The sequence below is a fragment of the Macaca nemestrina genome, chromosome 16 (assembly GCF_043159975.1).
Source record: "Macaca nemestrina isolate mMacNem1 chromosome 16, mMacNem.hap1, whole genome shotgun sequence".
Classification (NCBI taxonomy): Eukaryota; Metazoa; Chordata; class Mammalia; order Primates; family Cercopithecidae; genus Macaca; species Macaca nemestrina.
Window position 1 is genome coordinate 42,876,656 of NC_092140.1, and position 15,097 is coordinate 42,891,752.

The following is a 15,097-nucleotide window of genomic DNA, read 5'->3' on the forward strand; positions in this document are numbered from 1 at the left end:
ATATTTCTCCCCATAGACAAAACACATTTAAAGCCACATTATCAGAATCTCATACAGTTAACATCAATTCACTTAAGAATTAAAAATGTTACTTATTGAAATTCCACCTTGTGCCAGATACTTTCCCAGGTGAAAGGGATACATTAACAAAGATAGGCATGATTGCTGCCGTTAAGAAACTTATATTCTAGTGGAAAGTACAGATATTTTACAAATAACAATAAACAAGGAGATAGATGGATAAATGAATGTCATATTACTAGTACAAAGAGGCTTACAGGTTTTGGAGAGCATAGAACATGGGGACATAACATAGATTGGAGACAAAAAGTAAGCATGTCCTGAGAAGATGATGTTCAAGCTAAGATCTGAAAATAGTTCATTGGGTGAAAAGTTTAGAAGAAGCACATTTGAAAGAAAAAACTGCTTATGTGCAGACACCAAGGTAGGGAAGAACTTGGTTTTCAAGTCACTGAAAGAAGGCTCCTAAGGAAAATATCCTTTTCCTTGTATTAAAACAAAACAACAACAAAACAAAAAACAACAAAAAGACAACAAAAATAATATAAATGTTTGATAGAGTATAAACTGTGCAGGGGCAAAAATGAAAGTGAAGAGACCAGTAACAGAAGGAAAAAGAGCCTATGCAAGTTAGAGTAGGGTTATGTTAGAGCAGAGGAAGAGACATGAAAAGCTTTAGATCTATTTGGAAATTGAAAGCACAGAATGTAGAATGTAAAGCAGAGGAGAAGGGCAGATTATATAGAGATTTTAGATTATATAGAGATTTTAAGTTTGGGTAAGCTAATATGCAAATGTAACATAAATGTAGAAATGTTAAAAAAGCATTTGAATATATTGCTCAAAACTTAGAACTAAGATATGACCTAGCAGTACAACTTCAGCACCACTGGTATAAAATGATGTCTACACGCGTGAGGATAGCCAAGATTTTCTAGTGAGTCAATAGAGAGTGCGAAATAAAAGAGAGTTCAGGAGCAAACCAGAGAAAACTTTAAAAGATGGTAAAAGAAGTAGCTAGCAAAGGAGTCTAGGAAGGAAAAGAAATATAAGGGAGAAGTAAGAAAAATGTTGGAAAAGTAGATTTTGCAAAAAATGTAATGCATGCTTACAGAAAACTAAAGAGAATTGACGTTATTTGAAGAATAAATTAATCTTTAATATGTTAATCATTACTATGAATTATAAGTTGTGATATATATAAATTATATTCCATGTTTAGTGTGAATATAACTTAGTTATTAATGACTAACAATTAATTGCTAAAATCAGTATAGATTGGGTTGACTGGTGAATTGAGTGATAGACGAAATAGAGACTACGTGGAATGCTTTTTTAAGAAGCTGTGGTAAAAACAAAATAATATACAGAGAAGAAAGAAAATTAAATGAAGTTGGAAGATAAGTGTGTGTTCTTTTTCAAAATGAAAGGTATTGTAGCCAGTTTAGATATTAGTTAATATTTTCCAGTAGAGAAAATCAGTTTTTAAAACCACGGAAAAGAATGGAAATGGGCAATGTGGATGAGATTTGTTGTGATGTGGACATTTGAAAAGAGTTCATTCTCTGTAATTAGAGGAAAAAATATGATGGGAAAGTTACCAAAATGGCTTAAATCCTAATAGAAGATGAGAAATTTGAATTCTATGTCTATGTTTTCTGTTTTGTTTTTGTTTTTGTTTTTCCTTAGCAGAGTATGAAGGTACCAGAGATCTTGTGAAAAAAGGAGGGAGAATGAACTTGGCTGAGAAGTTAAAAAGTAGGGAATAAAATATTGTAATGAATGAGAGAAGAAACTTACAAGACAATTTTATTAATATTTTAGGAAAACATTGAATGTCCATTTGAGGATGATGATCATGAATGTACAAAACTTCCAAAATTCCCAATTTTCTGATTTTATCAGACAGAGAAGAAGATCTTTTGGCTTCCATCAAGATCATAGTATTCCTGGCAGATATGTGATGAGGGGAGAAAAACAAGTGAGCTAAAGCTGTATGTGAAAGGAGTGATTCAAATAAAGACCTGTATTAGCACGCCACTTTCACTGCTGGAAAAAAAAAAGGACAAACTGTTAGTGGGTTAAATAAGACAGAATTTTTTGTGAAAGTGTCAAAATAAAATCAGTCCACAGTTGGTATCACAAGTTTTTTAGTGGTGTGGATGAAAGTTTTCTAGATCTTTATTTGGCCAACCTCAACATCAGTTTCTAAAGTCTAAGAGGTATGCCAGCTGCCACCATCACATCTACCTTCTAGCCATAAGGAAGGGGGAAAAAAGCAAATAGAACATCTAATCCTTTCCAAATCCAAAACTGGTCCAATCCAAAATTTGAAATAATCACTTCTGTCCCATTGCACAGAACACATTTATATGACCAAATCTAGCTGCAAGAGAGCTTAGAATATATAATCTCGTTCTTATTATCCTTACACCTAGCTATAACTATTACCAGTGACAAAGAGGGAATCTAGTAGTTTCTGTCATAAGCACTATGGGGTATATGCTGAACACATAGGAGACAAGAGAAAGGAGAGGATCCTATCTAGGTAACAACTTCCTCATGTATTTACCTCACTTTTCTTTAGAACAAAATGTTCAACAAATAACATAAGTTTCAAGCATGAATACTGTGCAGTGAAGGATTATCTCAGTGGGTTTGGAGTGCTCAAATCTGCACATTCTGAAGAAAATAATAAGTTAGAAACGATGTTTATATTAGATTCAAAAGGAGTTTGATAAACTCAAAATAAGTATCAAATTTGGTGTATTATTATGAGTTTTTAAAATCATAACAATGGTTTGATTTTTTAGAATATGTATTTATACAGCTTGGTGTTATTTTTGTTTATACTTTATTTAACAATAAAACCATGGATTAGTCCATAATAGGACTAAATTATGATAACATGATCTAGCTTCAAAAGTTAATGAAAATATAATTAGTATTACTTATGCTACATGTAGCTGAAAAGAGTTGTAAATCCTATTAATCCTTCTTAGTTCACAAATTATTGACCTGATAGGTAATAATCTCTTAGCTTTATTGTGTCAATTTAGCTTAAGCATTTGAACATTGTCTTGCGCTAAAAAGTCTTCCTTATTATTTCAGTGTTTTAAAGAAACAAAGATAATTTGAAAATAAAGAACTCCACAGAAAAAAAAAGTTATAAAAATATATGTAAGTATATGAATTGATGTACACACAAATATATGATGTAAGAAACAAGATATTTGAATATAAACTATTTGAATTCAAAATGAAGAAATTCTATCAAAAATACTTTTGAATTCCTGAGTATAATAATGGGATTATACTTATTAAAGTATACTTATAATTATTTAAATATATTAGGCATTAATATATACAATAATTAAGAGTTTTATTTAGTTATATTGAAAGTATATATACACTTTGGAACTTTCTTCAGCCTATTCCAGTCAGTTAAACAGAGTATAATATGGCAGTGACATGTTGCAGTGAAATTAATACAAACTTGGGGTGAAAGTGTTAGGTTTATATTCTAGGGCTCTTTACTACCACCTGGATAACTTTGGTTGTATTTTAAATCTTCAACATTTTTATAATATCTCATCTGTAAAATTTGGTTGATAACAGGCACCACACTTTTTGTTGTGTAGAATGACTTACTGCATCAAACTATCGGTGAAAACTAGTTGATTCCGAATCTGTTAGAAGACTGCTGCTCTGTATTTTCTGAATGCTCACTTAACCTTTAGAGTGGCGCTCTCGACTTGCTACTCTTGACGCTTCTCAGCTTGTAACAGGATGTGTTTTTCAATGTTAACTTGTTGGTTATTTCAATTATTAAGCATTTACTTTGTTGTTGTTGTTGTTGTTTCTGAGATAGGGTGTTGCTCTGCCTCCCAGGCTGGAATACAGTGGCATGGCCATTGCTCACTACAGCCTTGAACTCCTGGGCTCAAGCTATCCTCCCGCCTCAGCCTTTCAAGTAGCTAGGACTACAGGCACATGCCACATTTTCCTAGCTAAAAAAGCATTAAAAGTATTTAATTTTAACATAGGAATCTTTATTATCCTTAGAAGTGAAGCAACATTACCTGTTGACCATTCTCTCAGCCCCCATGTGCCCAGCGATACTAAAAACACAACACAGAAGCTGCTTTCTACTTCCCAAATGCTCTCCTGGGTGATTTACATATACTACATCTTTTAATCTTCACAAAACCCCGTCATATCTATATTATTTTTCCAGTTTTTCCGATGAGAAAATTGAGCTTTTAGTCAGATAAATGACCTCACTCAAGACCTTGCAGTTAGTGCCTGGTAAAGCTAGGATGCCTCTTCTTGTCTACTTAATTTTAGAACCGTGATCTTGACTATGAACTTATGGCTTAGAGCTCTCAAAACTCTCTCAGTTTCTAGGATTACACCTAGTTTAGGACAGAGCACATATGAGAAAATTTAATATAACATTTTGAAATTTAACATTGTTAGTGCACTACCCTCAAATATTCCCTGACAAAGAGGTGCAAATCGTTTTTCTCAGCTACTTGTTAAGATTATCTTTTGCCTTGTAGAATCCACTGCCCCTTGGCCTATACTACCTGCCTCTTTGCTCTTCGTATGAAATTTCCTGCCATAGGACTGAGTTTTATTCAAGCATAGAGTTGGCAAGACATTCTAATTGATTCTGAAAAATCTTCAAATCCCTCTACTGAAGTCTGTCAAACCTTAAAATCCCTGTACTTCCTTAGCTAAGGTACAAAGTCATGCAGTGTACCCAGTGAGGCTGGCCACTTCCAAAGATATTATGTAGTTGTAAAAGACAAATAATAATTCTGAAACCAAAGTATAGTGTTCGCTTATTGAAGAGGTCAGAAAAAGAAAAAAAGAAAGTTTTGTTTAAAAAAAAAAAGTTTTGTTTTTTTTTTTCTCATAGCAGAGGTTATGAGAATCTCACAAGGGAAGTCCTATCTTAGTTGAAAATCTTTCTTGCAAATCTAATACGATAAAATATCAGATCTTAAGAGGGTCTGGAACTGCTGTGCATGAGCCCAGGGAGGATTTTTTGTTTCTTTCGTTAGAGAAAAGAGAAGGGGAAAAACAACACTTAAAGCTACAGGATAGTGGAAGACTGAAAACAATGTCAAATCTTTTCTCACAACATCTAAGTCTCCAATAAATTCCAAAACCCATTGGACATTTAATGTGAGTAGGTATTTTTTTAGAAACCCCTAAAGGGGATGAGCTCTAAATCCAGGTCAATGTGGGACAGAACTGACCCATCCAATGAGAATGTGAAACAAGAAACTAGTAGGCTGTGAGGAAATAGCTGTCATGAAACCACAGAAGTTAAACAGTGGGATTTGGTCTCTCAGATTATGAATTTAAGGATCAAGTCAAATTTGTAGTAGTCTCCATGTGACCAGAAAGCCTCAGCTAACTCAGAATTGCATACAGGGAAATGGATTATTTTCAGATATCAGGTATGTTTAGAAAGGGCTACCATAAATCTGAAAAGTAATGTATATAGTATACTTTTATTCAATTACTTATAAGTAATCTGGTTTGCATGTCAGAGAAAAAGTCCCATAGAACTAAGAATAGGTATATATGCACATGCCCACAAACAAAAATAAATGAGAAAGGTCTTTTTGTTTACATGGAATCAGCAAACATCGATGAGGTTGAGAATGATTTTAGAAAGAGTGGGAATAATCCAGAAAAAACAAACCACTTACAATAAAACATAAAAGCACTACTACACAAATAGAACGCATGACACACTTAGCTCACACTTGTGAAATGATTACTATGTGTCAAGTACTATTTTAGAGCTCACTTATTTAACCTTAGCAATAAGCCACATCAAATATTCTCTCAAATAAGGAAAGTATGGCACAGGAGATGAAAAACTTGTTCTTGTTAAATTTCAGCAAGTGATAGAGCCAGAATTCAAACTCCAGCCATCAGACTCTGGAATTCTTGTTCTTAACCACTGTGCAGAAGAACTTGGAAAAGTAAATGATAAGTTATGATTCATCGTTTATAAACATGGCAGTTTTGAGAGGAGTGTTGGTAGTAACGAGTATGTGAATTAGTTATTGCTAAGCCAGGGAATGAAGGTACCTCCTGGAAAAAGGACGGCCATACCTTAAAAAATTCATTCTGCTGCTTTCTTTATTTGCTTATTTGTAAACTGCAGCATTTATAGAGGGCAATTATCTCAGAAATAAGATAAATATTTTATCTCTATTTCCATGGGTGTTGCTAAAAATAGCCCTAAACTATTAAAAAATAGCCCTATACTATTAAAAAACTGGTCAAGAAATGAAGACCTGGTATAATGTAGACAGAGAAGAATAAACTAGTTATGCAGAAGCACTGTAAGAAAAGGGAGTCATTGACAGCGATTTTAGTATCCAAACAGGATCACAATATAATAAGCTTATTTTTAATAGTACATGCTGTTTCTTTAAGTGTTTCAGTTTATATTCCACATTAAAACATTTTACTATAATTTGAAATTCTGCTGTCTGTGATTCACTTGGGCAGTAAATGTGTTTTTCTTTGTTTATAACATATTTATTTTAAGTTACTCTCTGGTAACTTTTCCTAATTGGAGAAGTTATTTTAACAGTTGTTCGTAAAATAACCTCAATTATTCATGTATAGTAACCAGTTAAACTAATTGACAATCTTTCTGTCACAGTTGATTTCAAACATCTCTGTAATGAATCCTGTGACTAATTAAATGCATAAATCCTTAGTAAAAGTAACTGCATTTATAAGACTAATATTAGGTAATTCTGTTTAGATATAACAAGGAAGAAACAATTGGACAATTACTGAATAGACTATCAAAAATGAAAAATCTAGAAGAGTAATTAAAAACAAAAAATATATAAGTAAAAATAGGTATTAATATTTATTTTTCTTCTTGAGTATGCTTAACATTATAATATTTAGCTATAAAATCAAAATATAACATGCAGATTAATGAAATTCACAAAAATAAAAAGAAATATTTAATAAATGTTAAAAATGAGAAATATTTCAAACCATATTACGGAGGTAGATTATGTATATGTATACACACACAGTTTTTTTTTTTTTAACTTGTATGTAGGAGAAACTAAATCTTTTTCTCACCCTGTTTTATTAACATTTTATAATAATTGATTTATTTAGCTGTTACTAAATAAGAAGAGATAGGAACACAATGAAAATCAAATGAACTTCATAACTGATACCTTTGTCAGGATGGACTATTACAGTTCCATTTAAAGGCAGCACTTATTGCAACTTTTGGAACACAGTACTGACCTTCTACTGTAAGACCCAACTAGACAAATAGGCGCTTGGGACTTGCTGCTTGGGTACTTCTCGTTTATCAAAAATAAATGCTGGTCTCATGGTAAACATTTGCTCCTTGATATCTACTTCTTTTTTTTTTAATCAGTTAAATAGTATTCTATTAATAACCAAAATGACTTTGTTAGAAGTACCTCAACGTCATAACTTTGATGACTCTACTATGCCATGGTATACAGAAAATACCCTTCTTTCTCATTTTGCAGACTTGATGATTCCCCATTGGAAATAATCTGTCCTTTAAATTACCTGTTCTACTTTTTCCACTTTAATGACAAATTTAATGTTTTGTTAAATGAATTAATATATTTCCTTCCTCTTTGATTGCACTGATTTGATTTGAGTTTCTGCTGTTGGTTACCACAGTACTCCTGACTGCTCTGTAAATCCTTTTTCTTTTTTGCTTTGAATTATCATAGGCCCTGCTAAAATCGTAGCTTCAAACTGTTCACATCTTTGGCTCACATTGAAGACTTCAATTACCCATGGTTTCTTGGTCTCTACTTGCATGTCTTTTCAGCTTCTCTTCCCAGCGCTTACTGTGAATTTCTTTAAAACACAAAATCTGGGGATGGGGAAAGTCAAATTTGTTCCATTTTGGTATCATCTTCTCCCTTGACCATATCCATCATGAAAAGCCAACTCACAGAACAAAGGATAACTGGTATATAGATGTATTAGTTAATTCTCACACTGCTATAAAGACATACCTGAGACTGGATAATATATAAAGAGAAGAGGTGTAATCGACTCACAGTTCCACATGGCTGGAGAGGCCTCAGGAAGTTTGCAATCATGGCGGAAGGTGAAGGGGAAGCAAGATATGTCTTCACATAGCCAGAGCAGGAGGAAGACAGCAAAGGAGGAAGTGCTGCACGCTTTTAAACAACCAGTTTTCATGAGAATGAGTTCACTAGAAGAACAACAATGGGGAAATCCACCCCCATGATCTAATCACCTCATAACAGGTCCCTCCCCCAACATTGGGAATTACAATTTGACATGAGATTGGTGGGAAACAGCCAAACCATATCACTCTACCCCTGGCCCTTCCAGAATCTCATATCCTTCTCAAATTTCAAAACACAATTTTGCCTCATCAACAGTCCCCCAAAGTCTTAAGTCATTCCAGAATTAACTCAAAAGTTCAAGTCCAAAGTCTTATCTGAGACAAGGCAAGTCCTTTCTGCCTGTCAGCCTGTAAAATAGAAAACAGTTTAGTTATTTCCAAGATACAATAAATGTACAGGCATTAGGCAAATGCCAAGTGGGAAAAATTTATCAAAACAAAGGGAACACAGGCGTCATGCAAATCTGAAACCCAACAGGGCACTCATTAAATCTTAAAGCTCCAAAATAATCTCCTTTGACTCTATTACTCCCATCCAGAGCATGCTGATGCAAGAAGTGGGCTCCCAAGGCCTTGGGCAACTCTGCCCCTATGGTAGTGCAGTGAATAGCCCCTGAAGCTTCTTTCACAGACTGGCATTGAGTAACTGAGGCCACAGTAGGGACTCTGTGTGGGGACTTGGTATGATTCGGCTGTGTCCCAACCCAAATCTCATCTTGAATTGTAGCTTCCATAATTCCCACGTGTTGTGGGAGAGGCCTGGTGGGAGTTAAATAAATCATGGGGGAGGATTTCCTCCATATTGTTCTCATGGTAGTGAATAAGTCTCATGAGAGCTGATGGTTTTATAATGGAAAACTCCCTTCACTTGGCTCTCATTCTCTCTTGCCAGCTGTCATGTAAGATGTGCCTTTCATCTTCCAGCATAACGGAGAGGCCACCCCAGCCACCTGGAACTGTTAATCCATTAAACCTCTTTTTCTTTATAAATGACCTAGTCTCAGGTATGTCTCATGCTTTATCAGCAGCATGAAAACAGACTACTACAAGACTCTAACCTCACATTTCCCCTCCAATAGAGGTTCTCCACAAGGACTCTACCCCAGCAGCAGACTTCTGCTTGCAGACTTCTGCTTGGACATGCAGGCATTTCTATACATCTGCTGAAATCTAGGCGGAGGCTTCTTTGCATCCACAGACCCAACACCATGCAGAAGCCATCAAGTATTGGGGCATATGCTCTCTGACGCAGTGTCCTGTGCTGTACCTTGACCCCTTTTATTCATGGCTGGAGCTGGAGCAGCTGGGATACAGGGCACCATGTCCTGAGGCTGCACAGAGCTGTGAGACCCTGGACCTGTCCCATGAAATCATTTTTCCCTCCTAGGGCTCCAAGCTTCTGATGGAGGGGCTGCCATGAAGGTCTCTGAAATGTCCTGGAGGCATTTTGTCCTGGAGACATTTTTCCCATTGTCTCTGATGTTAGCATTTGGCCCCTCTTTACTTAAGCAAATTTCTGTAGTCAGCTTGAATTTCTCCCAGAAAATGGGTTTTTCTTTTCTACCACATGACAAGGTTATAAATTTTTCAAACCTTTATGCTCCACTTCCCTTTTAAATATGTTTCAGTTTCAGACTATCTTTTTTGTGAATGCATATTAGCATATACAGTTAGAAGCAGCCAGGTCATATCTTGAACAATTTGCTGCTTAGAAGTTTCTTCTGCCAGATACCCTTGAGGAAGTTCTAGGAAGTTCCAAACTTCCTCTCATGTTTCTGTCTTCTTCTGAGCCCTCTGAAACTTCTGAAACTGTTTCAACTCTGCCCATCACCCAGTTCCAAAGACACTTCTACATTTTCAGGTATTTTTACAGCAATAGCCCACTTATCTGGTACTAGTTTTCTGTATTAATTTGTTCTTGCACTGCTATAAAGACATACTTGAGACTGGATAATCTATAAAGAAAGGTGGTGTAATTGACTCACAGTTCTGGCTGGTTGGGGAGGCCTCAGGAATCTTACAACCATGGCAGAAGGTGAATGGGAAGAAAGACATGTATTCACACGGCCAGAGCATAAGGAAGAGGATAAAGGGGAAAGTGCCACACACTTTAAAACAACCAGATCTTGTGAGAACTCACTCACTATCATGAGAACAGCAAGGGGAAAATCCACCCCCATGATTCAATGACCTCCCACCAGGTCCCTCCATAATGTTAGGAATTACAGTTCAACATGAGAGTTGGGTGGGGACACAGAGCAAAACCATATGAATAGGCTAACCTTAAATCTGGTTAGTCATATAACAAGGCTTTCTAAAAGCTGAGTGATTCATGAGAGCTAAGAGCAAAGCTGTTTCCTGCAGAAGGGGTAGATTTTATTATTGATTTGTCTAATATAAGCCATTGCAAACACTCTTTATAAAGATTTCACCTTCCACTAATTCTTAAAGCCTCTGCAACCTAATATCCATCCTCACCTTTCAACTTTTTTTTTTTGGAGGTCAACAAACATGACCTGTGGACAGATTATTCTAACTTTTGCCAGTCTTCTCCTTGTCTGATCTGTGTATGGCATTGGTCCTATGATTGAGAACCTCTCCTTGAAGATCTTTTCTCTGAATTTCAAGGCAAATATCAAAGAGCAGAGAATTAATAAAGATAATAAAATTCGTATTTTAAGATATAACTTTGTCACAAAATAGTTTGAGTGGCAAGTATTGAAGAAAAACTGTAAGTGAAAAAACTATCGAGGAAATTCTTTTTTCCTACTAAAATTTAGAAATATATTGAAGTTAAGTCCTACTCTTCTATGGAAAAACAGGATAAACATGGAATTAATAAAATCATACTTTTCCCTGAGGCCAGCAAAAAAGGGTGGCTGCCATAAAGATGTTATTTATTAAAATCCAGAGAGAAAGGACATTTCATAGGTGAGCATATAGACATGGCATCTTCCATATCTGGGTGCAGATGTACAATGGGTTCAGGGAAAATACATATTATAAAAAAACTATGCATGAATTTCAAAGTTTTTTGCACTAAATAAACTTGTACTAACTTGTTATAACATGCCCAAACAAGATCAAGTTTGCGACACTGATAAGACTAAAACATCAGCTTGAAAAAGAGTCCCTGTGAGAACAACATGAATTCTGCTAAAATTGAAGCAAGAATAAACATCAAATTTATGGAAATGTTCAGGTAGAGGAATGGATGAATAATTTATATTTTATGTATTAGTCCATTTTCATGCTGCTGATAAAGACATACTCGAGACTGCACAATTGATAAAAGAAAGAGGCTTTTTGGATTTATAGTTCCACATGGCTGAAGAGGCCTCACAATCATGGTGGAAGGTGAAAGTCATGTCTCACGTGGAGCAAACAAGAGAAGAGAGCTCATGCAGGGAAGCTCCACTTTTTAAACCATCAGATCTTTTGAGACTTACTCATTAGCACAAGAAGAGCATGGGAAAGACCTGCCCTCATGATTCAATTACCTCCTACCAGGTCCCTTTCACAAGAAGTGGAAATTCAAGATGAGAGTTGGGTGGGAACACAGCCAAACCATATCATTCTGCTCCTGGCCCCTCCTAAGTCTCAGGTCCTCACATTTCAAAACCAGCCATGCCTTCCCAACAGTCTCCAAGAGTCCCAACTCATTTCAGCATTAAAGTCCACGGTCCAAAGTCTCATCTGAGACAGGCAAGTCCCTTTTACCTATGAGCCTATAAAATCAAAAACAAATAACTTACTAGGTGCAATGAAGGTACAGCCAGTGGATAAATACAACAATTCCAAATGAAAGAAATTGACCAAAACAAAGGGGCTACAGGTCCCATGCAAATCTGAAATCCAGCAGGGCAGTCAAATCTTAAAGCTCCAAAATGACCTCCTTTGACACCATGTTTCACATCCAGGTCATATTGATGTACGAGGTGGGGTCCAATGGCCGTGGGCAGTTCTGCCTCTGTGGCTTTGCAGGATATAGCCCCACTCTTGTCTACTTTCACGGGCTGGTATTGAGTGTCTGTGGCTTTTCTAGGTGCATGGTGCAAGCTGTTGGTGGATCTACCATTCTGGGGTCTGGAAGATGGTGTCCCTCTTCTTGCAACTCCAGTAAGTGGTGCCCCAGTAGGGACTCTGTGTGGGGGCTCTGATCCCACATTTCCTTTCTGCACTGCCATAGCAGAGGTTCTCCATGAGGGCCCCTCCCATGCAGCAAACGTTTGCTTGTGAATCCAGGCGTTTCCATATATTGTATGAAATCTAGGCAGAGGTTCCCAAACCTCAATTCTTGACTTCTGTGTACCCACAGGCTCAACACCATGTTAAAGCTGCCAAGGCTTGGGGCTTCCACCCTCTGAAGCAACAGCCTGAGCTTTACCTTGGTCTCTTTTAGCCATGGCTGGGGCAGTTGAAACACAGGGTACAAAGTCTCTAGGCTGCACAGAACAAGGGATCCTGGGCCTACACATGAAACCATCATTGCTTGTTAGGCTTCCCAGCCTGTGATGGGAATGGCTGCCATGAAGACCTCTGATATGTCCGGCAGACATTTTCCCCATTGTCATGGGGATTAACTTATGGCTTCTTGTTACATATGCAAATTTCTGCAGCCAGCTTGAATTCCTCCTCAGAAAATGGGATTTTCATTTCTCTTGCATTGTCGGGCTGCAAATTTTCAGAACTTTTATGCTGTTTCCCTTTTACACCTCCATATTCTTGGAAATTAGCTAACACACTTCCAAATAATCCTTTAGGTAGGAAATACCAAGACCAAATAAATATTTTCAACTGGATAATAAGGAAAACAAAAATAACAAAATTTTTGGACAGCTGTTAAAGCAATTAATAAATCTACATTCTAATATTGAGAGAAGAAAAACTGAAAACCAATGACCTGAACATCCATCTTAAGAAACTAGTAAAAGGAACATAAATGGAATATAATATTACTTAAATGAAGGCAATAATAAAAGTAAAACTGAAAATTAATGAGTGAAGCCAAGCACGGTGGCTCACGCCTGTAATCCCAGCACTTTGGGAGGCTGAGGCGGGTAGATCACGAGGTCAGGAGATCGAGACCATCCTGGCTAACATGGTGAAACCCTGTCTCTACTAAAAATACAAAAAATTAGCCAGGCACGGTGGCAGGCACCAGTAGTCCCAGCTACTTGGGAGGCTGAGACAGGAGAATGGTGTGAACCCAGGAGGTGGAGCTTGCAGTGAGCTGAGATTATGCCACTGTACTCCAGCTGGGGCAACAGAGCAAGATTCCGTCTCAAAAAAGAAAAAAAAAAAAAAAGACAGAAAATTAATGAGTGAAAACATATAAGGGAAAGAAACAGATTAAATAGTAGGAACCTGAAACCATTGGTAACATTGATAAACCACAAGAAAGGCTAACTAAACAAAATAGTGACTCAAATTATAAATATTAAGAATGTATAAGGAGCTATGATAGCAGTTTTTGGTGCTGGGAAAATTGGCTAGCCGTAAGTAGAAAGCTGAAACTGGATCCTTTCCTTACTCCTTATATGAAAATTAATTCAAGATGGATTAGAGACTTAAATGTTAGACCTAAAACCATAAAAACCCTAGAAGAAAACCTAGGTAATACCATTCAGGACAAGGCATGGGCAAGGACTTCATGTCTAAAACACCAAAAGCAACGGCAACAAAAGCCAAAATTGACAAATGGGATCTCATTAAACTAAAGAGCTTCTGCATAGCAAAAGGAACTACTATCAGAGTGAACAGGCAACCTACAGAATGGGAGAAAATTTTTGCAGTCTACTCATCTGACAAAGGGCTAATATCCAGAACCTACAAAGAACTCAAACAAATTTATGAGAAAAAAACAAACAACACCATCAAAAAGTGGGCAAAGCATATGAATAGATACTTCTCAAAAGAAGACATGCATACAGCCAATAGACACATGAAAAAATGCTCATCATCACTGGCCATCAGAGAAATGCAAATCAAAACCACAATGAGATACCATCTCACACCAGTTAGAATGGCAATCATTAAAAAAATCAGGAAACAACAAGTGCTGGAGAGGATATGGAGAAATAGGAACACTTTTATACTGTTGGTGGGACTGTAAACTAGTTCAACCATTGTGGAAAACAGTATGGCGATTCCTCGAGGATCTAGAACTAGAAATACCATTTGACCCAGCCATCCCATTACTGGGGATATACCCAAAGGATTATAAGTCATGCTGCTCTAAAGACACATGCACACGTATGTTTATTGCGGCACTATTCACAATAGCAAAGACTTGGAATCAACCCAAATGTCCATCAGTGACAGACTGGATTAAGAAAATGTGGCACATATACACCATGGAATACTATGCAGCCATAAAAAAGGATGAGTTTGTGTCCTTTGTAGGGACATGGATGCAGCCAGAAACCATCATTCTCAGCAAACTATCACAAGAACAGAAAACCAAACACTGCATGTTCTCACTCATAGGTGGGAATTGAACAATGAAATCACTTGGACACAGGAAGGGGAACATCACACACTGGGGCCTATTGTAGGGAGGAGGGAAGGGGGAGGGATAGCATTAGGAGATATACCTAATATATAAATGACAAGTTAATGGGTGCAGCACACCAACATGGCACATGTATACATATATAGGAAACCTGCACGTTGTGCACATGTACCCTAGAACTTAAATTTTAAAAAAAAGACTATAATCAAGGAATTTTATAATAACTTGCACTAATAAATTAGTAACATTGATGTAATAATTAATTAACCAATAAGCAGTATTATTTAGGTAAAATAAACATTTGTTTTTGGCCAAGTTGCATTGCTTCTGGTTCTGCCAAAGTACGAAGAGAC

At 36.5% G+C, this 15,097-nt stretch overlaps 1 long non-coding RNA gene across 1 annotated transcript in view; it reads left to right on the plus strand.

Moving 5' to 3' along the window:
• The window catches only part of LOC139359216 (uncharacterized), a 65,824-nt gene that overhangs the window by 17,911 nt on the left and 32,816 nt on the right, over window positions 1-15,097 (plus strand). Inside the window, exon 2 of the long non-coding RNA XR_011615130.1 lies at window positions 3,133-3,201. This is a non-coding gene — a long non-coding RNA (uncharacterized lncRNA). The remainder of the gene's footprint in view (window positions 1-3,132; window positions 3,202-15,097) is intronic.